Source organism: Schistocerca americana, chromosome 7, assembly GCF_021461395.2.
Source record: "Schistocerca americana isolate TAMUIC-IGC-003095 chromosome 7, iqSchAmer2.1, whole genome shotgun sequence".
NCBI classification, from domain to species: domain Eukaryota; kingdom Metazoa; phylum Arthropoda; class Insecta; order Orthoptera; family Acrididae; genus Schistocerca; species Schistocerca americana.
In genome coordinates, this window is record NC_060125.1 from 230,174,998 (window position 1) to 230,200,079 (window position 25,082).

At 42.9% G+C, this 25,082-nt stretch overlaps 1 non-coding gene across 1 annotated transcript; it reads right to left on the reverse strand.

Moving 5' to 3' along the window:
- Positions 1 to 12,493: 12,493 nt before the first annotated feature.
- On the reverse strand, positions 12,494 to 12,568 carry Trnat-ugu. The gene has a single exon. It is a non-coding gene; the product is annotated as a tRNA-Thr (tRNA).
- Positions 12,569 to 25,082: the final 12,514 nt, after the last annotated feature.

Consider the following 25,082-nt stretch of genomic DNA (forward strand, 5'->3'; position numbering starts at 1 on the left):
ACAGTGTGTACCTCATCCACCTATAAGATGGTGGTGTCCCTGCCACTTCTATTTCAGTGTTCAAGAATTTTTATATGTGACACTGGGAAACTGATGAATGGGTTTTGTTGGACACAATGACAAGGAACTCCTGGGACTTTATTCTTCTATCAAGCAGATTGTTATTAACGTGGTACAAGGGCCTGGGAGGACTTTAATTACAGGCTGAATATTTATGTAATTTCCAAGGGAAGTATCTTGCATGTGTACTTCCTTTTCTGTGAAATATGAAAAAGAAAGAAGAAATTCTTACAATGGTGGTGAGGTGTGACACATTGATGACCATCAAGTGACTGAGTCACAAGAGGAGCTCGAACTGAGAGGCCCATTGTAGTACAGATGACTGCTTTTAAGGCAGGTCCACAGCAGATAGACATGGGCTATGATCAAATAGTTCACAGTTTTCTGCCATTAATCTTGGTTGCTTACTACATTGAAGAGCCAAATAAACTGGTACACCTGCCTAATATTGTGTAGGGTCTCCCCACAGTGTGGCATGGACTAATGCTGGAGGGAATTAACACAATTCAATCCTGCGGGGCTGTTCATAAATCCATAAGAGTCTGAGGGAGTGGAGATCTTTTCTGAACAGTACGTTGCAAGGCATCCCAGATATACTCAGTAATGTTCATGTCTGGGGACCAGTGGAAGTATTTAAACTCAGAAGTGTGTTTCTGGAACCACTGTGTAGCAATTCTGGATGTGTGGGTTGTCCCATTGTCCTGCTGGAATTGCCCAAGTTTGTTGGAATGCACAGTGGACTTGAAATGATGCAGATAATCAGACAGGATGCTTATGTAAATGTCACCTGTCAGAGTGGTATCTAGACGTATCGGGGTCCCATATCGCTCCAACTGCACATGCCCAATACACTTACAGACACTCCTCCAGCTTGAACTGCTGACATGCAAGGTCCATGGATTCATGAGGTTGTCTCGATACCCATACGTATCCATACACTTGATACAATTTGAAATGAGACTTGTCCAATCAGACAACATGTTTCCAGTTATCAACAGTCCAATGTCAGTGTTGATGGAACCAGGCGAGGTGTACAGCTTCGTGTTATGCAGTACATGAGTGGGCCTTTGGCCCTAAAATCCCATGTTGATGTTTCGTTGAATGGTTTACACACTGGCACTTCTTGTCCCATCATTGAAATCTTCAGCAGTCTGCAAAAGGGTTGCACTTCTGCCACGTTGCATGATTGTCTTCAGTTGTGTTGGTCCCATTCTTTTTCCAGCCGCAGCGATGTCGGAGATTTGATGTTTTGCCTGATTCGCGATATTCACGGTACACTCATGAAATGCTAATACAGGAAGATCCCCATGTCATCACTACCTCGGAGGTGCTGCATCCCATCGCTCATATGCCGACTATAACACATGTTCAAATTTACATAAACCTTGGTAACCTGCCATCATAGCAGCAGTAACCGATCTAACAACTGTGCAAGATACTTGACACTCTTTGGCACTTCAGTGTAAAATGTTTGTGTAAAATGAACTCGTCCTACCAGTTTGAGACAACACATTAGCAACTGTGGTGTTGAAGTGAGGGCACTGGCAATATACCAATCATCTAACATCTTCACACTTCCTTTCACGACAGTGCACTTACATCTCTGCTAATAGAGTTGTCCCATGCTGCTTAATGTACATTTATATGAAATGAAACCAAAGTACTCAGTTACTTAGTATTCTGTGAAACAGGTATGTTAATGACCCAGACTGTAATTAACATTTAAAAAAATCAACTTTTAGTCACAAGTGTTCATTACTGCGCAATGCAAACCCTTTGAATGATTGCAAATTTTTCCACCAGTGGAAAAATGCCACCTTCATTTAATAAAGTTCTGGCTGTGAAGTAGATTTTATTGAAAACCAGTTGGTTCAACTTCAGGCACTCTTTTTCAATTCTTGCATTAATTTTCCATCATCTCTGTACCTGATATGCAAATGTTTTTGAACTGCTTCATTTTCCTTCTACTTTCTCACGTTAACTATAAATGATATATTAATGTAGAGCTGAAAGTTGAATTAGAACCAATATTTACAGTGACACTTTCGTGCATTTTCACTCATGCAGTATTCAGAATTAAAACATATAAATGTCTGGAAATAAATGTCCATTTTGCACTACATAAAATCGGCTGAAAGCATTTAAAAAAATTAATACACATAACTTTTTAGCAATTTCAGATACACAGGATGCTTATAAATGAATGGTGCAATTTTAAAAATTAATAATAAATAGATTTATTACTTTATATAAGCAAGCCTTACACCATAAGCAGCAGCAACTGTCCAAAATATTTGATGCGCTATCTGCTGTTCACTTGTCATGCTTACAGTGCAGGCCTAGTGTCTCTTTCCAAGATGGTGTCGTAACAGGAAACGACTTTCTGTGTGCTCAGTTTGAGGTGTTGAGATCTGTGGTTACAGTGCAGCATGAGTTTCATGCATGCTTTAAGAAAGACCCACCAGAGAGGAATAACCTAGATAAGTAGAATCAACAGTTTGTGGAAACAGGATGCTCCTGTAAAGGGAAGAGTCCTGGCAACGTGTCTGATGCAAATGTCATAAGAGTGCATGAGTCATTTCACTGAAATTCTCGCAAGTCACACAGTAAAGCAAGCAGAGAATTATACCAGAGATTATGGTGTATAACATTCTGCATCAGTAGCTATATTTTAGTGCAGACCCTTACGCCAGCAGGCAAAGTGAAAAGGTGACTTTTGTGAAGAGCTGCAGTTAAAAATAGAGGATGCTGATTTGTAAAATGACTAATCTGCAATGAATCCACTTTCCATGTAAATGCAAGGTGAACACACACGATGTCCATATCAGGGGATGCAAGAAACCACATACACTGATGGAGCATCAGCATGACTCCCCAAAATGAATGTTTTCCATGAAGTATCATGCGAGAAAGTGCATGGCCCCTTTTTCTTCAAACAATAAACAGTCACAGGTAACTCACTTCAAGACATGTTGGAAAGCTGGTTGTTACCCCAGCTGAACACCGGTTATGATGATTACATTTTGCATCTGAATGGTGCTCCACCGTGTTTTCACAGGAATGTACAAGAGCTTCTTGATTGTGTCCTTGAGCAATGCCAGATTGGGTGAGCTGCAAAGCAACAGCAGTCAACAACCCTCTCCCCTGGCCATCACGATCGCCGTATTTAACAGCCAATGCTGTCTCTCTTGAGGAAGAATGAGATCAGATAAAGCATGCACCGCAGACCATCATGGAGGACTTGCTACACTGAGTATGGGAAGAATGTAATTACCATATAGATGTGTGTGTCATGTGCCTAGCAGTAAGCATATTGAAGGATTGCGATTAATGCTCAGAAACTTGGACAGTTTGTACTGCTTTTGCTGTAAGGTTTGCCTAAATAAAGTAATAAATTGATTTTTTTATTAATTTTTTAAAATTGCACCATTCATTTATATCTAGGAACACTAGGGGAACATTTTGTTCTAAGCTTTTCATGCCTGCTTATGATTTATCATCTCCCAACCACAAGCTCACTTGCACATTCTCTCTCTCTCTCTCTCTCTCTCCCTCCCTCTCTCTCCCTCCCCCTCTCTCCCTCCCTCTCTCTCCCCCTCCCTCCCTCCCTCTCTCTCCCCCCTCCCCCTCTCCCTCCCCAACCCCAACCCTCCACACACACCCCTCCACTCTACCCACTCCCCCAAATTCTTGCCCCCTTGTTTCTAAGACCGTGCCCTCTGTTACATTACTTATGGTATTTCTGATCATGTAAGGACTGCCTTCCTAATTCTCTTTGCTTGTTTACTCTGTTATCGTCTAAGGATTCCCTTCATAAATTCTGTCATGTAATTTCTTGTTTTATCATCTAGCCCTTGCTTCATTAAGTTTGTCTCCTAACTTATTTCATAGCACTTTTCTAATCCATGCCCTCTGATCTCGACTGTCTGGTCCCCTGTCCTGTCTTTGTTTGCTTCCGCTGCTGCAGTCAGACTCCAATATTATTTTCTAGTTAACTTCAATCCCATCTGCAGGACTTGCCTTTTAGCTATGAACACAACACCTCTCCCCTTGGAAAAACTGGCGTTAGTCTTCAGAGTGGCGTCAATTTCTTGAATAGTTATTTTGGATTTTTGTTTTCGTTTTTCTTATCTTGTACATAGTTAAAGTAGTGCAACAATTACATTCAAATATTTTTCATCTTCTACATAGTTTCAGTAGTACAGCAATAACATTCAACTATTTTCTTGTCTTGTACATAGTCACAATACTACAATAACTACAGTCAAAAATTATTAGATGATTACAATACTTGTCCTGAAGTAGAATGCGTGACACAGTTACAGAATTACAATAATTAACATCAAACGTTATCCTGTCATTATTACAATTGTCCCAAATACGGTACATGGACTTTTGGATTAAAGGAAACCACTTACCGAAAAGCAGGAGTGATGAGTTGTCGATAGCGCTCACAAAAAGAAAGAAAACTTGGTAGCATTCAGAGTAATCCTTTTTTGAGCTAAAGTACAAATACATACAAAAAACATGCGTGCATATGTACAAATTAATCCTTCCTTTGTATTTCTATTAAGGGATCATCTGGATAGTGTGTTTTTGAGTCACTGGCTAAATATGCTAGTTCTAACATAAATTTTCCTACAACAATTTTAAATAGTTACATACAGATGTAGGACATTTTTTGCAGCATTTACATTCTCTGTAAAATGTTAATATAATCACTATTATAAGGGTTTTGCTCATGTACGTCGTAACAGAAAAATGTCATAAGTGGCTGGAGTGTCTCCTCCTTTAACCATTATTTCTAGATCATCTAACCTTTTTTCTCTGCAACTTTCAAGTTGTCTGGTTGCGTAGTCACATGGTTTGAAGTTAATTCTAAATTTAACAAGTAAATGTTTGTTTTCTCTTTATTTACTATAAAACTGTCAAATTCATTTATATTTCTTAGTATGCATGTATGAATTCTCTCCTTCCATGCCATTTACATCTACTATAGAAATGTAAGATTTCCAGTTCTTTTCAACAATACCTCCTTTCAAGCCTACTTCCCACATGGTACTGTCAGGTCTTCCTCTTCAGGGGCTACAAGCTACCACTCATTGCTATTTGTTGTTGTTGTTGTTGTTGTTATTATTGTTGTTGTTATTATTGTTGTCTTCCATCCAGAGACTGATTTGATGCAGCTCTCCATGCTACTCTATCCTGTGCAAGCTTCTTCATTTCCAAGTAACTACTCCACCCTACATCCTTCTAAATCTGCTTAGTGTATTCATCTCTTGGTCACCCTCTACGATTTTTACCCTCTACGCTGCCCTCCATTACTACATTGGTGATACTTTGATGCCTCAAAACATGTCCTACCAACCAATCCCTTATTCTAGTCAAGTTGTGCCACAAATTCCTCTTCTCTCCAATTCTGTTCAGTACCTCCTCATTAGTTACATGATCTACCTATCTAATCTTCAGCATTCTTCTATAGCACCACATTTCAAAAGCTTCTATTCTCTTCTTGTATAAACTATTTATTGTCTATGTTTCACATCCATACGTGGCTACACTCCATACAAATACATTTAGAAAAGACTTCCTGACACTTAAATCTATGCTCAATGTTAACAAATTTCTCTTCTTCAGAAATGCTTTTCTTGCCATTGCCAGTCTACATTTTATATCCTACCCCCATGAACCATGGACCTTGCCGTTGGTGGGGAGGCTAGTGTGCCTCAGCGATACAGAAGGCCGTACCGTAGGTGCAACCACAACGGAGGGGTATCTGTTGAGAGGCCAGACAAACGTGTGGTTCCTGAAGAGGGGCAGCAGCCTTTTCAGTAGTTGCAGGGGCAACAGTCTGGATGATTGACTGATCTGGCTTGTAACAATAACCAAAACGGTCTTGCTGTGCTGGTACTGTGAACGGCTGAAAGCAAGGGGAAACTACAGCTGTAATTTTTCCCGAGGGCATGCAGCTTTACTGTAAAATATTCCGGAGGTAAAATAGTCCCCCATTCGGATCTCCGGGCGGGGCATACTCAAAAGGACGTCATTATCAGGAGAAAGAAAACTGGCGTTCTACGGATCGGAGTGTGGAATGTCAGATCCCTTAATCGGGCAGGTAGGTTAGAAAATTTTAAAAAGGAAATGGATAGGTTGAAGTTAGATGTAGTGGGAATTAGTGAAGTTCGGTGGCAGGAGGAACAAGACTTTTGGTCAGGTGAATACAGGGCTATAAATACAAAATCAAATAGGGGTAATGCATGAGTAGGTTTAATAATGAAGAAAAAAATAGGAGTGCTGGTAAGCTACTACCAACAGCATAGTGAACGCATTATTGTGGCCAAGATAGACACGAAGCCCATGCCTACTACAGTAGTACAAGTTTATATGCCAACTAGCTCTACAAATGATGAAGAAATTGAAGAAATGTATGATGAGATAAAAGAAATTATTCAGGTAGTGAAGGGAGATGAAAATTTAATAGTCATGGGTGACTAGAATTCAAGAGTAGGAAAAGGGAGAGAAGGAAACATAGTGGGTGAATATGGACTGAGGGAGAGAAATGAAGGAGGAAGCCGTCTGGTAGAATTTTGCACAGAGCATAGCTTAATCATAACTAACACTTGGTTCAAGAATCATAAAAGAAGGTTGTATACATGGAAGAATCCTGGAGATACTAGAAGGTATCAGATAGATTATATAATGGTAAGACAGAGATTTAGAAACCAGGTTTTAAATTGTAAGACATTTCCAGGGGCAGATGTGGACTCTGACCACAATTTATTGGTTAAGAACTGTAGAATAAATCTGAAGAAACTGCAAAGAGGTGGGAATTTAAGGAGATGGCACCTGGATAAACTGACTAAACCAGAGGTTGTACAGAGTTTCAGGGAGAGCATAAGGGAACAATTGACAGGAATGGGGGAAAGAAATACTGTAGAAGAAGAATGGGTAGCTCTGAGGGATGAAGTAGTGAAGGCAGCAGAGGACCAGGTAGGTAAAAAGATGAGGGCTAGTAGAAATCCTTGGGTAACAGAAGAATTATTGAATTTAATTGATGAAATGAGAAAATATAAAAACACAGTAAATGAAGCAGGCAAAAAGTGATACAAACGTCTCAAAAATGAGATCGACAGGAAGTGTAAAATGGCCAAGCAGGGATGGCTAGAGGACAAATGTAAGGATGTAGAGGCTTATCTCACTAGGGGTAAGATAGATACTGCCTACAGGAAAATTAAAGAGACCTTTGGAGAAAAGAGAGCCACTTGTATGAATATCAAGAGCTCAGATGGAAACCCAGTTCTAAGCAAAGAAGGAAAGCAGAAAGGTGGAAGAAGTATATAGAGCGTCTATACAAGGGCGATGTACTTGACAATATTATGGAAATGGAAGAGGATGTAGATGAAGATGAAATGGGAGATACGATACTGCGTGAAGAGTTTGACAGAGCACTGAAAGACCTGAGTCGAAACAAGGCCCCGGGAGTAGACAACATTCCATTAGAACTACTGATGGCCTTGGGAGAGCCAGTCCTGACAAAACTCTACCATCTGGTGAGCAAGATATATGAGACATGCGAAATACCCTCAGACTTCAAGAAGAATATAATAATTCCAATCCCAAAGAAAGCAGGTGTTGACAGATGTGAAAATTGCCGAACTATCAGTTTAATAAGTCACAGCTGCAAAATACTAATGCGAATTCTTCACAGACGAATGGAAAAACTGGTAGAAGCCATCCTCGGCGAAGATCAGTTTGGATTCCGCAGAAATGTTGGAACACGTGAGCAATACTGACCCTACGACTTATCTTAGAAGCTAGATTAAGGAAAGGCAAACCTACATTTCTGGCATTTGTAGACTTAGAGAAAGCTTTTGACAATGTAGAATGGAATACTCTCTTTCAAATTCTAAAGGTGGCAGGGGTAAAATACAGGGAGTGAAAAGGTATTTACAATTTGTACAGGAACCAGATGGCAGTTATAAGAGTCGAGGGGCATGAAAGGGAAGCAGTGATTGGGAAGGGAGTGCGACAGGGCTGTAGCCTCTCCCCAATGTTATTCAATCTGTATATTGGGCAAGCAGTAAAGGAAACAAAAGAAAAATTCAGAGTATGTATTAAAATCCATGGAGAAGAAATAAAAACTTAGAGGTTCGCCAATGAAATTGTAATTCTGTTAGAGACAGCAAAGGACTGGGAAGAGCAGTTAAACGGAATGGACAGTGTCTTGAAAGGAGGATATAAGATGAACATCAACAAAAGCAAAACGAGGATAATGGAATGTAGTCGAATTAAGTCGGGTGATGCTGAGGGAATTAGATTAGGAAATGAGACACTTAAAGTAGTAAAGGAGTTTTGCTATTTGGGGAGCAAAATAACTGATGGTGGTCCAAGTAGAGAGGATGTAAAATGTAGACTGGCAATGGCAAGGAAAGCGTTTCTGAAGAAGAGAAATTTGTTAACATTGAGTATAGATCAAGTGTCAGGAAATCTTTTCTGAAAGTATTTGTATGGAGTGTAGCCATGTATGGAAGTGAAACATGGACGTTAAATAGGCTGGGCAAGACGAGACTAGAAGCTTTCGGAATGAGGTGCTACAGAAGAATGCTGAAGCTTAGATGGGTAGATCACGTAACTAATGAGGAGGTATTGAATAGAACTGGGGAGAAGTGGAGTTTGTGGCACAACTTGACAAGAAGAAGGGACCAGTTGGTAGGACATGTTCTGAGGCATCAAGGGATCACAAATTTAGCATTGGAGGGCAGCGTGGAGTGTAAAAATTGTAGAGGGAGACCAAAAGATGAATACACTAAGCAGATTCAGAAGGATGCAGGTTGCAGTAAGTACTGGGAGATGAAGAAGCTTGCACAAGATAGAGTAGCATGGAGAGCTGCATCAAACCAGTCTCAGGACTGAAGACAACAACAACAACATTTTGACTCATCAGTTATTTTGCTCCCCAAATAGCAAAACTCATCTACTACTTTGTCGTGTTTCCTAATCTAATTTCTTCAGCATCACCTGATTTAATTCAACTACATTCCATTATCCTCATTTTGCTTTTGTTGATGTTCATCTTATATCCTTCTTTCAAGACATTGTCCATTCCAGGTCCTTTGCTGTCTCTGACAGAATTACAGTGTCATCAGCAAACCTCAATGTTTTTATTTCTTGTCCATGGATTTTAATTCCCACTCCAAATTTTTCTTTTGTTTCCTTTATTGCTTGCTCAATATACAGATTGAATAACATCGGGGATAGGCTACAACCCTGTCTCACTCCCTTCCCAACCACTGCTTCCCTTTCAAGTCCCTCAACTCTTAAAACTGCCATCTGGTTTCTGTACAAATTGTAAATAGCCTTTCGCTCCCTGTATTTGACACCTGCCACCTTCAGAATTTGAAAGAGAGTATTCCAGTCAACGTTGTCATAAGCTTTCTCTAAGTCTGCAAATGCTAGACACGTAGGTTTTCGTTCCTTAATCTGTCTTCTAAGACAGCTCGCTATTTAACTGCATCCTAATATTCTGATTGAAATTTACTATTCTTTTGACACAATCATTTGGAATTTTGCGTACCAGCTGAAGCAACTTTGTTTCACACTCTTCGTGATCAAAAGTTGAGAATTGTGTAAACATTTATCTGCACAGCCATTTCTTCTTATTTGATTGCTTAAAATTTATTTATTCAGCTGACAATTTAACATACTGTTCCTCTGCTTCATCTATTAAGAAGAATTTTTTTCTCAGGCTGAATAAAGATATATGTGGCTGTTCAACAAGTAAGGTGACATTTCAAATTGCGCATGCAACATAACATTCAAATATTAATCTCTTGTTTTTTTGTTATGTTGTCCCGAATGTGTGTTCCTAGTTTCATGTGTACACCATACTTCATTTGTTTTTGACGGATAGAAAGGGTAGAAGAGTTTTAGTGTGTTCAACAATTATCGATTACTAGAAAAAATGGAGCAAAGAAATTGCATCAAATTTTGTGTGAAAATGGAATCAAGTGCTCTAAAACACTTGAAGTGTTGACAGTGGCATATGGTGACTCTGCTCTAAGTAAAAAAAAAAAAAAGTTTACATGTGATACAATAACTTCCAAGATGGCCGAGAAGGTGCCAATGATGAACCCCGCTCTGGACTCCCCAGCACATTAACAGGTGATGATAACGTCGAAGCTGTGAATAAAATTGTTTTGGAAAATCGTCCAATTACCATAAGAGAAGTTGCTGAGGATGTTGTGCATATCGGTCGACTCGTGTCATGCAATTTTTTTGGATGTTTTGAATATGAGACTTGTGTCAGCGAAGTTTGTTCTAGAACTTCCCAATTTTGATCAGAAGAACAGTCGAATGATCATCGCCCAGGAACTTTTGAATGATGTCAATGATGATCCTAATTTGTTCAAAAGGGTCATAACCGGTGTTGAAACATGTGTTTATGGTTATGACACTGAAACCAAAGCCCAGTTGTCCCAATAGAAGCATCCCAAAGAGCCTAGACCGAGAAAAGCACGTCAAGTTTGATCAAATCTCAAAGTTTTGCTCACTGTTTTTTTTTTTTTTTTTTTTTTTTTTTTTTTTTTTTTTTTTCAATTACCGTGGCATAGTGCTTCATGAATTTTTGTCTCAAGGCCATACAGTCAATAAGGAGTATTCTCTTGATGTTATGCACCATTTGCGAGACGTAATATGCAAAAAACGTATGGAGTTGTGGAAAAACAATTCCTGGCTTTTGCATCATGACAGTGCACCTGCTCATTCATCGTTGCTTGTGAGAGAGTTTTTGGCGAAAAAAAAAAAAAAAAAAAAAAAAACACGACAATCATGCCTCAGCCGCCATATTCACTTTTTCCTGTTCCCCAAACTGGAAAGACCTATGGAAGGACAAAGATTTTCAATGCGTAAGGAAATAAAAACTGCATCGCTGGAAGTATTCCATGCTGTACCAAAAAGTGCTTATGAGAAGTGCTTTGAGGATTGGAAGAAGCATTGGCACAAGTGTATTGTATCTGAGGGGGATTGATTTGAAGGAGACAACATGAATATTGATGTGTAAATAAATATATTTCCATAAAAGTATAAAGTCACCTTACTTTTTGAACACACTTCATACTTTCTTTTGATTGATGACTCTCTTTTGGCAATGGGAACATTCCTTACTACACTCATGCTCATAAATTAAGGATAATGCTGATACATGGTGAAACAATGCTCTGGTGGGTATGACCATGTGGTGCATTTGACCTGCGGTCATCGCACGGTGGCGCTGGCAGCAGTCCACATACGCAGAGGTGTGTTGGTGCATGTCAGAGTGTGGTGCAGTGAATAAGTATGCAGACTTTTTCAGGCATGCTAATGGTGACTGTGTGTTGAAAATGGTTCAAAGAACACATATTGATGACGTTATAAGGGGGATGACGTTATAAGGGGCGACTGGAGGCTGGTCAAAAACAGCAGGTCATAGCATGGGCCCTTTGTGTGTCACAAAGTGTGATCTCAAGATTACGGCAACGATTCCAGCAGACAGGAAACGTGTCCAGGCGCTACAGTACAGGACGTCCACAGTGTACAACACCACAAGAAGACTGATGTCTCACCATCAGTGCCCGCAGACAGCCACGGAATATTGCAGGTAGCCTTTCTCGAGACATTACCGCAGCCACAGTTGTCTCCAGACACACAGTCTACGGATGACTGAACAGACATGGTTTATTCACCCAGAGACCTGCAAGGTGCATTCCACTGATCCCTGGTCACAGGAGAGCCCATAGAGCCTGGTGCCAAGAACACAGTATATGGTCAATGGAACAGTGGTCCCAGGTTATGTTCATGGACGAGTCCAGGTATAGTCTGAACAGTGATTCTTGCTGGGTTTTCATCTCGTATGAACCAGGAACCAGATACCAATCCCTTAATGTCCTTGAAAGGGACCTATATGGAGGTCGTGGTCTGATGGTGTGCGGAGGGATTATGATTGGTGCACATACACCTCTGCATGTCTTTGACAGAGGAACTGTAACAGGTCAGGTGTATCGGGACGTCATTTTGCACCAGTATGTCCAACTTTTCAAGGGTGCAGTGGGTCCTGCATTCCTCCTGGTGGATGATAACTCACAGCCCCACCGAGCTGCCATCGTGGAGGAGTACCTTGAAACAGAAGATATCAGACAAATGGAGTGGCCTGCGTGTTCTCCAGACCTAAACCCCATCGAGCACGTCTGGGATGCTCTCGGTCAACATACTGCTGCACGTCCTCAAACCCCTATACCCCAGCAGCTGCTTGACCACCTGATCTAGAGTATGCCAACGTCATGTGTGGCTTGTGTACATGTGCATGGTGATCATATCCCATATTGAAATGATAATTAAATGGACACCCTAGCTGCAAACAGGTGTTGATGTACTTCATTGGGGACATGTTGAAAATGTGTGCCCCGACCGGGATTCGAACCTGGGATCTCCTGCTTACATGGCAGACGCTCTATCCATCTGAGCCACCGCGGGCACAGAGTATTGTGCGTCTGCAGGGTCTTATCCCTTGCACGCTCCCCGTGAGATCCACATTCCCAACATGTCCACACCACTACATTCGTAGTGCGCCTAATAGATGTTTGCACATCATACTCATTACTCGTGGCAGATTAATCTACCAAGTCCCGTACGAGTTCGGGCATAGCGTGTGCGTTCGCACAAGAAGGTCAATGGCTGGGAAGCCATATTTTAACTATATATGATGGTAGTATCTATTCCCGAAAGAACAGTTACCGTGGATGACCATGCAACTTTGCTAGAAATGAAATGATAATTAAATGGACACCCTAATTGCAAACAGGCGTTGATGTACTTCTTTGGGGACATGTTGAAAATATGGCTTCCCGGCCATTGACTTTCTTGTGCGAATGCACACGCTGTTCTCGAACTCGTACGGGGCTTGGTAGATTAATCTGCCACGAGTAATGAGTATGATGGGCAAACATCTATTAGGCGCACTACGAATGTAGTGGTGTGGACATGTTGGGAATGTGGATCTCATGGGGAGCGTGCAAGGGATAAGTCCCTGAGGACGCACTATCCTCTGTGCCCGCAGTGACTCAGATGGATAGAGCGTCTGCCATGTAAGCAGGAGATCCCAGGTTCGAATCCCGGTCGGGGCACACATTTTCAACATGTCCCCAATGAAGTACATCAACGCCTGTTTGCAGCTAGGGTGTCCATTTAATTATCATTTCATTTCTAGCAAAGCTGCATGGTCATCCACGGTAACTGTTCTTTCGGGAACAGATACTACCGTCATATATATCCCGTATTGATGTCAGGGTACATGCCCGGAAAGTGGCGTTTTGTAGCACATGTGTTTCAGGACGGTTTTCTCAACTATCACCAATGACGTGGACTTACAGATCTGTGTTGTGTGTGTTTCCTATGTGCCAATGCTATTTGCGCTAGTTTTGTGTAGTGCCACATTGTGTGGCATGATGTTCTGCAATTATCCTTAATTTATGAGCATGAGTGTAGTTGAACACATTATTATCAACTAAGGGAACATTTATTACATAACTCAAATATACTTCCAGTTATGAATATTTATTTTTCAGTTATATTTAACAAGAGGTATTCTTATGATTTGGCTAGAGATACAGGAAGCTTTACATCTTTCGACTCATCCCTTATTAAACTTAAAAAACTTTAAAATTTGTGTAGGATTTATTATATGCAGCTACAATGTGCCCTTCTGCTTACTAACAGTAGCCTTTATCATCTGTTCATATTCGGCTTCTACACTCCTGGAAATTGAAATAAGAACACCGTGAATTCATTGTCCCAGGAAGGGGAAACTTTATTGACACATTCCTGGGGTCAGATACATCACATGATCACACTGACAGAACCACAGGCACATACACACAGGCAACAGAGCATGCACAATGTCGGCACTAGTACAGTGCATATCCACCTTTCGCAGCAATGCAGGCTGCTATTCTCCCATGGAGACGATCGTAGAGATGCTGGATGTAGTCCTGTGGAACGGCTTGCCATGCCATTTCCACCTGGCGCCTCAGTTGGACCAGCGTTCGTGCTGGACGTGCAGACCGCGTGAGACGACGCTTCATCCAGTCCCAAACATGCTCAATGGGGGACAGATCCGGAGATCTTGCTGGCCAGGATAGTTGACTTACACCTTCTAGAGCACGTTGGGTGGCACGGGATACATGCGGACGTGAATTGTCCTGTTGGAACAGCAAGTTCCCTTGCTGGTCTAGGAATGGTAGAACGATGGGTTCGATGACGGTTTGGATGTACCGTGCACTATTCAGTGTCCCCTCGACGATCACCAGTGGTGTACGGCCAGTGTAGGAGATTGCTCCCCACACCATGATGCCGGGTGTTGGCCCTGTGTGCCTCGGTCGTATGCAGTCCTGATTGTGGCGCTCACCTGCACGGCGCCAAACACGCATACGACCATCATTGGCACCAAGGCAGAAGCGACTCTCATCGCTGAAGACGACACGTCTCCATTCGTCCCTCCATTCACGCCTGTCGCGACACCACTGGAGGCGGGCTGCACGATGTTGGGGCGTGAGCGGAAGACGGCCTAACGGTGTGCGGGACCGTAGTCCAGCTTCATGGAGACGGTTGCGAATGGTCCTCGCCGATACCCCAGGAGCAACAGTGTCCCTAATTTGCTGGGAAGTGGCGTTGCGGTCCCCTACGGCACTGCGTAGGATCCTACGGTCTTGGCGTGCATCCGTGCGTCGCAGCGGTCCGGTCCCAGGTCGACGGGCACGTGCACCTTCCGCCGACCACTGGCGACAACATCGATGTACTGTGGAGACCTCACGCCCCACGTGTTGAGCAATTCGGCGGTACGTCCACCCGGCCTCCCGCATGCCCACTATACGCCCTCGCTCAAAGTCCGTCAACTGCACATACGGTTCACGTCCACGCTGTCGCGGCATGCTACCAGTGTTAAAGACTGCGATGGAGCTCCGTATGCCACGGCAAACTGGATGACACTGACGGCGGCGGTGCACAAATGCTGCGCAGCTAGCGCCATTCGACGGCCAACACCGTGGTTCCTGGTGTGTCCGCTGTGCCGTGCGTGTGATCATTGCTTGTACAGCCCTCTCGCAGTGTCCGGAGCAAGTATGGTGGGTCTGACACACAGGTGTCAATGTGTTCTTTTTTCCATTTCCAGGAGTGTATTTACCCAAATACAACTGACAGTTGTAACACTTGTTTGCATATTCTTACAAACACGGCCCTCTTACATCCTGTATCTGTTTCCTTAACATAAGATTTAATGAATTTTTCCAACCCTTCCATTCCTGACATGAAAGTGTTTTCATTTTCTTTTATTATTCTTCCCGTTCTACTTATTCTAGACAACATGGCTCTTAGTAATGGCACTTGTTCCTTATTTAACCTCAAAAGTCTTTTAGAGTTCCTCCCCATAGCCTCTATGTATTCCTTACATGTAACATCAACTGTGCCAAATAATATTTTACTTACCTGCCCAAAAATTACACACACCTCCCTTACTTCTTGTCTCTTCTCTGGTGTATCCTTGTAACCTTTTCATTGTGTCGTGTTGCTTGTTGGTGTAACACACTATTAATCCTTCATTTAGTTTTTTCAGTGTGTCCCTACATCTCTGCACTGTTAATTTTGCATGTCTTTCAGCTTTCTGAAAACATCCTGTTATAGCATCTAAATTAATACATTACAATTGTCCAAGTGGTACTGTAAGTATAAACTTTCCCTAAATTATCAATATACAGGCCTCAAGACTTCTCTATTTCCGTTACTTCAAAATCTTTTGTCATTGGTTCTGTGCTGGAACTTGCACGTAGCGCTATGATTAATAACAGTAGAAACATTCTCCTTGCATGTGCTATGTCTGATATTAAAAAGTACTGTTTCAGACTGTTTGCGTGCAACTTTGTTTCTGTGTATCTTTATTATGAGCTGTCACATTTGGCGTGTTTGCACTTACTACTTGATATGGCCCTTGCCGTAATGAATCTAGCTTTCTAGATCTGCCCCGTCTCACTGAATCATTAAAGAGCAATACTTTGTCACATACCTTAAACTATTTTGGGTCCTGTTTCTTATCGCATTTTTTCCTTACCAGTTTTCTTACTCTCTACCATCAGATCTCTCACTATTGTGGGTGCTTCATGGATTCTTGCTCTTAATGTAATTACATACAATCCATAGTCATAATTACATGTGTTCACTCTTTTTGCAGTATTTCTGGTGTGTTTGCTTTTTTTTCCATACAGTTGTTCGAATTGTGCATACACTGTGCTACTCTGTGGTGTGGTATTAAACACACAAAATTACATATGGTACCCACTTGTCCCAATAACTTTCATTACCTGTTTCAAAAAGCCTTAAATATTCAGTCAATGGACGTTAACTTCTCTCCAGTGTACCATTAGATTCTGGATGGTAAGCTGTAGTCTGTCTAATCTTAATCCATAGCAATTTACACACCGTTTTGGAAACATCACTCACGAAATTTGAACCTTGGTTCATTAAGAGAATAGGTGAAATTCCATCCCTTAATTCTATGTGTTACGCAAATGCTTCGGCTACTGTGTCAGCATCTTGTCTTTCTGTCGGCATTGCTAATTAAATTTATTCAAGTCATTCTGCAAAGTTAACATACATCTCTTACCTGTATTTGTTACATCTAAAGGACTCACTATGTCCATTGAACATTTTTCAAACAGTGTTTCAGCCGTATCTTTTATTTCCAAAGTCATTCAAATTTTATTCTCTCGAAAGTCCTATTCATATCTTTTGTGTCCACCCAATGGAATATCATGCATTTTTCTCAAAATATTTCCCTTATCTTGGAGACTACCTTCCTCATTGGTATTTTCTTCCATTTCAGCTGCTCTAGTTATTTGCAAATGTCGCACATTTGCTTGCTTCTGCTTCGTAGCTCTCCTCTGTTTCTACATTACTGTTCTACACCCGACTGTTTCTCGTCTATTTGTTCCTGTTCTCTGTGGATTATACTACTGATTACACCTGCATTATTACTTAACCTGTCTGGTTTGCAGATTACCCTGTAATTTTATTCTTCAAGTGTCAATCTCCACTTCAGGAGTTTCAAACTCAGGTCTTTCACATGAGAGATCCATGGCAATGGCCTACGGTCTGCCATCACTGTAAACCTTCAGCCATATATGTATGGCCAAGACTGCTTTACTTCATATAGCAAACAATTCTCTCTCTGGTGTATTGTAGTTTAATTCCACATTTTTCAATGACCTGGATGCATATAAAACAGGCAAATAGTCACCAATGTTTTTGCCTTGCAGCAAAACTGCCTTCCAATGCATCACTGCTTGCATTGGTCATCAGTATGAATGGCTTCCCAAAGTCTGGACTCTGAACTAGTGGCGGAATAACCAATTTCTCCTTTAGCTCCTCAAACACATTGTTTTCTCATTTGCCCCATTCTTATGCTACTCCTTTCTGTAATAGCTCTTGGATTGAGTACACAATTTTGCTAAATTTAGCAGGAAATCTCTGGTAGTATCCGATTAAGCCTAGAAACCCTTTCAGTTCTTTTGTTGTTCTCAGCTGAGAGAAAAACTTTACTTTTCCATTATTTTCTAATTAACTTCAATATCATTTACAGAACACAACAGACCCTGGAGAAACAATACGTTTGTCTAAACATTTGTCTTGTAATTGGCATGCACAAAAACTTTCAGAAAGCTGACTAGCAAGAATGTGTGAGTAAGCATAGGGCTGTTAATGATATCTGTGCTTCAAATCTAGAAGAACATCAAGTGAAGATTGCTCAAATGCTGCTTCCAACCCCAATATGCCTTTTTTTTGAGAGAATGTGTGCCACAGTACACAAAAATAACTGATCAACCACCTAAGAAATAACAAAAGAAGAGGACTCAGCAAAACTTCTCATTCTATTGTGTTAGAGTAACTTAGCATGACTTCTATTGCAACAAAATTTGTGCTGTTGATGCTGATAAGGCAGAGACAAATGCACTTTGCTATCAGCCAAGATTGCATTGATCTGCTAGGTGAACAAGATTACAGCTTCCTTGAGCATATAAGAACCGTAGATGTATGTTGCAGTACTCAAATTCAAGATTATTTTTATGTGGAGCTGGGAGATCATTGCCAAATTCAATAATTAGAAGTAAAAGCGATACTGGTCATGCTTCTCTAGCACAGCAGTATCATTCACTATGAGCTTGTTTTATTTGTTACTTGGGCTTGAATAATAGTTTTATTTAGATCAGGTGCTAGGTAAAGGGAAGCTTTCAAGTGTGGATTAGAAATTCAAGTACTAGACCATGATGCCATAACACATTCGGGTACTAGACAATGATGGCTTCAAGAAATTCTGGTACTGGGCCAAGATAATGCTTTTGTTCATTTGATGCTTGTTCACAGTTTCTCACAAAGAACAATGTACCCAAGAAACCTTTGACTTGTAAAAATGGTGGGATTAATGTTTCTTCAATTTCAAGTCATCCTCATTGTATACTATTGCAAGACCATAGAAGAGATTAACCAAAAAATAGCAGCAGCTCACAAGAGAATTGAAGTGGAAAACCACTGGGAACAATATACAAGGTCATTCAAAGAAACTGGGAATTTTGAAACTTGTGATGGTAGCTGTGGGCATTTGGTAGTACTGAATAATGCATGACAGCCTGTTGACAACACCTTGCCATACATCACATCGTATTGCAATTCCACGGAACTTCAAGTTCTGTTATGTTGTAGGGTGATCGGACAATGCCTTCCGTACTTCATCATTGGGTTGTCGGACTTCTTGCTCTCGTTGTGGATCTTCTGGGTTGCGTACCAGTTGCGGGATCTTCTCTTTTGGTGCTGCAGCATTTGGTTTCGCCAGTAACAAGTCAGGTCATCTTGTGGTTGGGCGCTAGTGGGCTTGGTTACTCAAGTCATGGATGAGGAAGTTCTCCAAGTGCCGTGCGGCCACTAAAATTGTTGTTATGCTGCTTGCCAGAATTGATCCTGTAGCATAGGGATACAAGTGCCATATGTTTCCTTACAGTTGGAAAGTTGCAGGTCCTGAGCATGGAGTTGAAGACCCTTGTAAGTTGCCAAACAGCATTCAGTGGCAGTGTCTTCAGCAGCTCGTTGTTGCACCTGCCTGTGTTTCTCGTCTGCAGGCACACGAGTTGCTGTACGACCTCTTCTTCTGTGGTTGCCTCGATCACGTCGTCCACCTCCCTGTGCGCCAGGAACACAGGGAGATGCTGCTCCACAAGTCAAATGTGCCTTTTGTCTATGTCATCCTCCACCGGTGTGAAATTGGTGGCAAAAGTAATACACTGGATTTTGCATCAGGCTCGGCGATGATGTCACACCTGACCTGGAGGAGTGGGGCTCACTGACGTCATTGCAAGAAGCTCTTTGTCATTCTCCAGGCTGTTCTGTCATCTAGTCAGAGAGTGGCAGTTCTGCTGGCTCAGTCGCGGTTCCAGTGGTTTGCGATTGCATACTCGATTTTGCAACACATTCTGTTTATCATGGTCTTCGTTGTCACTTCCACTCTCGGAACAGGCAATTCTTCTCTTGGATCGGATGTCTGGTGGGAGCTGCTTCGAGCGTTCCTGCTGTCATCTTTGCTCTTGTGGCATGGCTGCTTTGTGTGTCAGGCAAGAGCCACATGGCCCACCTCTCTCTCTGGGTCATGTATGGCGGCAACTGTCTCTTCCAGGTGGTCCCAAAAGTGGTCTCAGTCATTGTTGCGGTACTGCTTGTGGCCTTCCAGTGGAGCAACTCTGTCAGTGGCAAGATTGAAGATCACTGGGAGGCGATCTGATATTAGTGCCGCATGTGTCATTTGTGGCACCTTTGATGATCGCGACATCCAGGACATCGGGGCAGCCACAAAAGACCCCAGCACCATCGTGTCATGTTGTTGGGCCACTTGCAGTAGTCTCCTCCCACTCGTCACCATCACCAGGGAGTTCCATTCTTGGTGCTTGGCATTGGAGTCACTGCCATTGAATAAGTTGCCTTGCATTGACTGCAGCATGTGGAAGTTGTGCGGTTGCAGCAGCCATCCTGGTTGTCGATAAATGGCCACAAACTTCACCTGGCCCTGTGAGATGTTGACCACAACACCAGTAGCCTCTACTGTGGTCAACTCTGGCAACTGGAAGGGATAGTGGTGTAGTGATGCTTTCACATACACCACTATTCCGCCACCCGCTGTCTCTCGGTCATTGCGGTAGTGCCAAAAGTTTGGTGCCCGCACGTGTACTCCTGGTTTCAAGCAAGTTTCAGTGATGAGGCAGAGGTCCACGGCCTTGTCATGCAGAAACTGCCAAAACTTGCCAGCTTGGTCTCTAATACTGTTCACATTCCATATGCAAACGGTTAGCTCCAGTATTGATGTGTTATCCATGATGTGGGGCAGGGGCTGCTCGTGTGCTGGTGACCTGCTTGGCCGCAGTCAGGCAGATACAGTCATCCGTAGTAGCTGCAGGATGTGCTGCTTAAATTCTCACAGCATCTCACACAGTTCGCTGGGCACAGCTGGCATTTCCATCGTCTGCATCATTGGAGGCAGGCTTGCTCAGCAGGTTTCAAAGCAGTGGTATCACTGGTAGTCCGCCCACCCCATATTCCATCCAGTTTCCTGCCCTGGCTGTCATGGGCTCTGCTGCTGGTGCTGTGTCGACAGGTGCGGGCTGCTCTGTCTGCCATCCATGCCCCTGGACATCTGAGCAGAAGGGGGGCAGAAAGCCTCTGGACTGGTATCTGGTCTTGTTGTCATCAGTGACGTGAGAGTAGTGGCAGCCACGGCGAAGCTCCTGCCTGCCTGCACAGGCCTGGAGGGAACAGATTGCCCCCCTGGCTGCTGCTCTCGTAAAAGCCGTGTAGCCTCTGTAGTTTGCTAATGCATCTCTCTGTGGTTGCAGCAGGCCGGAGTTTGTTTTGGGGAATGGACACTCCCTGCTGAGACAGTTTCCTGCGAATTTGATGCAGCATGAGGTAATCTGGCAGTATTTCATGATGTCAATTCCTTGACAGTAGTACATGTTCACCACACAAAAAGATACACAAAGAAATGTAGCTGTCACCAGATGAACAAACTAGAAATCAGATAGACCATATATTGATTGACCGGAGGCATGGATCAAACATAATGGATGTTAGGAGCGAATAAAGAGCTGATTGCAATTCAGACCATCATCTAGTGAGATTTAAGTTGTACAGACAAAGGATCTCACTATTGAGTAAACAAAAAGGCCACAAACAGGAGTTTTTTGACATTAAGAAATTAAAGTTATAAGAAATCGGAGGGCATATCAGATGAAAATAGAAGCGGGAATTAAGAATGATACCTACACATCATTTGAACGTACAGAAATATCTACATCTACATTTAAACTCCGCAAGCCACCCAACGATGTGTGGCGGAGGGCACTTTACGTGTCACTGTCATTACTTCCCTTTCCTGTTTCAGTCGCGTATGGTTCGCAGGAAGAACAACTGCCGGAAAGCCTCCGTGTGTGCTCGAAACTCTCTAATTTTACATTCGTGATCTCCTCGGGAGGTATAAGTAGGGGGAAGCAATATATTCGATACCTCATCCAGAAATGCACCCTCTCGAAACCTGGACAGCAAGCTACACCGTGATGCAGAGCGCCTCTCTTGCAGAGTCTGCCTCTTGAGTTTGCTAAACATCTCCGTAACGCTATCACGCTTACCAAATAACCCTGTGACGAAACGCGCCACTCTTCTTTGGATCTTTTCTATCTCATCTGTCAACCTGACCTGGTACATATCCCACATTGATGAGAAATACTCAAGTATAGGTCGAACAAGTGTTTTGTAAGCCACCTCCTTTGTAGATGGACTACAGTTTCTAAGGACTTTCCCAATGAATCTCAACCTGGCACCCGTCTTAACAACAATTAATTTTATATGGTCATTCCACTTCAAATCATTCCGTATGCATACTCCCAGATATTTTACAGAAGTAACTGCTACCAGTGTTTGTTCCGCTATCATATAATCATACAATAAAGGATCCTTCTTTCTATGTATTCGCAGTACATTACATTTGTCTATGTTAAGGGTCAGTTGCCACTCCCTGCACGAAGTGCCTATCTGCTGCTATCTTCCTGCATTTCACTGCAATTTTATAATGCTGCAACTTCTCTGTATTTGTTAAGGGTCAGTTGCCACTCCCTGCACCAAGTGCCTATCCGCTGCTATCTTCCTGCATTTCGGTGCAATTTTCTAATGTTGCAACTTCTCTGTATACTACAGCATCATATGCGAAAAGCCGCATGGAACTTCCGACACTATCTACTAGGTCATTTATGTATATTGTGAAAAGCAATGGTCCTATAACACTCCCCTGCGGCACGCCAGAGGTTACTTTAATGTCTGTAGACGTCTGTACATTGAGAACAACATGCTGTATTCTGTTTGCTAAAAACTCTTCAATCCAGCCACACTGCTGGTCTGATATTCCGTAGGCTCTTACTTTGTTTATCAGGCGACAGTGCGGAACTGTATCAAACGCCTTGCGGAAGTCAAGGAAAGTGGCATCTACCTGGGAGCCTGTATCTAATATTTTCTGGGTATCATGAACAAATAAAGCGAGTTGGGTCTAACACAATTGGTGTTTCCAGAATCCATGTTGATTCCTACAGAGTAGATTCTGGGTTTCCAGAAATGACATGATACGCGAGCAAAAAACATGTTCTAAAATTCTACAACAGATTGATGTCAGAGATATAGGCCTATAGTTTTGCGCATCTGCTCGACGGCCCTTCTTGAAAACTGGAACTACCTGTGCTCTTTTCCAATCATTTGGAAACTTCCGTTCCTCTAGAGATTTGCGGTAATAATGTGGAACCAATGTAATACTGCAATCCCTGAGGCAGCTGGGGAGGTTTTGGGACATGTACAGGCTCAATGGAAGGCAGATTGGTTTGATGAAGAATGTATGAGAAGAATTGAGGAGTGTAATATAGCATGAATGAAATTATTTCAGAGAAGAACTAGAGCAAATCTGAATGAATATAATGACAAGCACCGTGTAGCAAAGAGGGTTTGCAGAAAGAAGAAAAGAGCACTAGAAAAGAAAAAAATTGGAAGAAATTGAACAGCTAGGAGAAGAAAAGAAAGTACTTGAAATGTACCAAAAGATTGAAGAACGAAAGGCTGGGTTTCAAGCCAGAACAAATACATGTAGAAATAAAGAAGGGGATTTGATAGGGGAGAGTAATAGAATACTCGACAGATGGGCAGAATACTTCCAAGAGTTACTGAACCCAGATGTAGAAGGATTAGAACAAGAAGAAGTGGTGGAAATAACTTATTATGGACCAGAGGTCTTAACACCAGAACCCACACTGGAGGAAGTGATACAAGCCATTAAGACCTGAAAAAATAATAGGGCATCTGGAGATCAGATCCAGGCAGAACTTCTCAAATATGGCGGGAAAGCATTGTGGAAAGTAATACATAAAGTAATGCTGAACATCTGGCAGGAGGAGAGTTTGCCAATGGAGTGGAAAATGGCTATTATGTGCCCCAGACAGACGATGGAGACGGAAAGCCATGGACTGGATAGAATGGCAGGATATTGTGATGCAGGCCAAGGTCCTCCAAGGGCTGTAGAGCCGAGTAGTAGCAGTAGTAGTAGTAGTAGTAGTAGTAGCTCCCAGAGGTGGCGGGATTCACACTGAAAGGCAGTTTTTGAAAAACCACCTTCAGCATCTTCACTGGTTCATACGAATATGTGTAGGAATTGGAGCGCTTTGCATGCTTTGTCAGGCCCGTCACACATTGGTCGTCGTCCGCAGTGTGGTTGATTGTGCGGTACAGGTCGTGGCCTGCCATCTGCATCGTGAAAGCCCTCTTCACCACCTGCTTGATCTTCGTTTTGAACTCCTTGAAGGTGGCCTCCCACTGGATGCCAACCGCTGGGGGAGGGAGCGCTCTCTTCTGCTGTTGTGCATCAGATGCATCCCCCTGTTGTGTCAGGGAGACAGTTTAAGCAGTTGGCGGTGTTTACACCGCCTGCTGCTGGCCCTGGCAGTGTGCTTCCTAGTGGGCCTTATGGACTCGTCTTTGTGCACTGCAGGCAGGGTCTTGGTCCCCTTCCATGGTGTCTTCTGCTGTGTGCGCACCATCGGCCCACTGCTGGAGGTGCCAGTGGTGGGGTGCTTTGGGGCCGCATCCAGCATAGCATCAGCAGGACACTTCCGGCAGGTGCACTCTGAAGCAGCATTGTCAGCTTGTTTCTTTGATTTTTGGGCTCCAGGGATGAGCCCCATCAGGAATTGAAAGTTCTTGCCACCTCCATTGTGGCTGTTGTTCCCCCATTTTTGGGGTGTCTTAGCACGCCATTGCTGGTTTCAGCCACAGGTCATCCAGCAGTGGCTTCTCTGATGTTGATGGAAGTGGATGAAGCTGCCTGCAGCCCTCCTACATCCAGAATCTGTGTGGTGGTCATCGAAGGCAGGCCGTTGTTCGTCATCAAAATGCGCCAACACATCTTCTTGGCACCACTCTTCGTGCGTCGATTTGCCGTAGGTGGCAGGTGGGATCACTCATCTCACCAGCCAAGGCTGGGTCCACATAATGACTCCTCAATGGTGTAGCAGGGACGCCTGTCTTGGTGTCGTGGTCCATCGTAGGTAGCGGACAGGTAGGTAGCCGCCTCAGCTTCCATGAGAGCAAGCTCTCACGACAGTCGCCTTCCCATGCTGCTCATCTCAGTGGTGCGGGCCACCTCTGCATAGTGATTTTCCAGGTCCAGCTCTTGAGCCATCTCTTGATCCTCGTCTGTGTGCTGGGTTGTTGCAGTTGGGAGGCCAGATGGGTCTACCAACTGAGTGAGCTCAGCTGGACAGTAATCTGCCATACCCTTCGCTTCGCTGCTACAGTTTGCACGCAATGGCATCTTGGTGCGGCACCTTGCCATTTAATTAACATGGATGCTTGGAGCGGTGCGCACCAGCATTTGT